A 676-nucleotide genomic window follows, 5' to 3' on the forward strand; every position below is an offset into this window, starting at 1 on the left:
ACTCCACTCCACTCCGCTTCACCCCCCAAGCTCCCTGCCGGCGATCTTCGGCCTTCTCCGGCATGGCGGGCAGTGGATCTAACTCCGACCAATCTGGATCCGTCGATTGGTTGTCGTCCTATGCGGGATGGAGGAGGCTATGGCCGTCCGCATTTTCCTTCTTTATTCCTGGGAGGAGTGTGCCCGACCGAAGTCAGGATCTGTTCGGTGCAAATTCAATGCGTCGGCGCAACTGGCGCCCGGATCAACCGAGGCTGGAGCATCGCAGTCATTTAGCCTCGCCATCTCCATTTGCAGGCATATGAGTGCAATAGGGACTGGTGTACCCATCATGGGCTAGAAATGATGAGGCTGGCCAAGGCCCGCCTCACCGCCGACATGGCGGTGGCGGCAGATGCGGCGGCGACGCATCGACGTAAATTTTTACGTACGTTTACGCGCTCGTCTGACATGGCATAGTTTGACTGGAGTAAGAGGGAGGGTGAGGCCCACCCCGCCTGAAAATCAGTGGGGAGAGAGAGAATTAGAGAAAGGTTACATAAGGCAACACGCAGCAGTTCGTAGGTCTAGTATTTTCACCAACAATAACAGGGAACACACTGAGTGTAGATAAGTGTCAGGATATTGTTTAAAGGGCAATGCTACACTTACGTAAAGATTGTTACATACCTTACGT

At 53.7% G+C, this 676-nt stretch overlaps 1 pseudogene; it reads right to left on the reverse strand.

Moving 5' to 3' along the window:
- Positions 1-329: 329 nt before the first annotated feature.
- Positions 330-676, reverse strand: part of LOC123173679 (cytochrome P450 71D7-like) — a 1,755-nt pseudogene continuing 1,408 nt past the window's right edge.

This window comes from Triticum aestivum, unplaced genomic scaffold (assembly GCF_018294505.1).
Source record: "Triticum aestivum cultivar Chinese Spring unplaced genomic scaffold, IWGSC CS RefSeq v2.1 scaffold48146, whole genome shotgun sequence".
NCBI lineage: Eukaryota > Viridiplantae > Streptophyta > Magnoliopsida > Poales > Poaceae > Triticum > Triticum aestivum.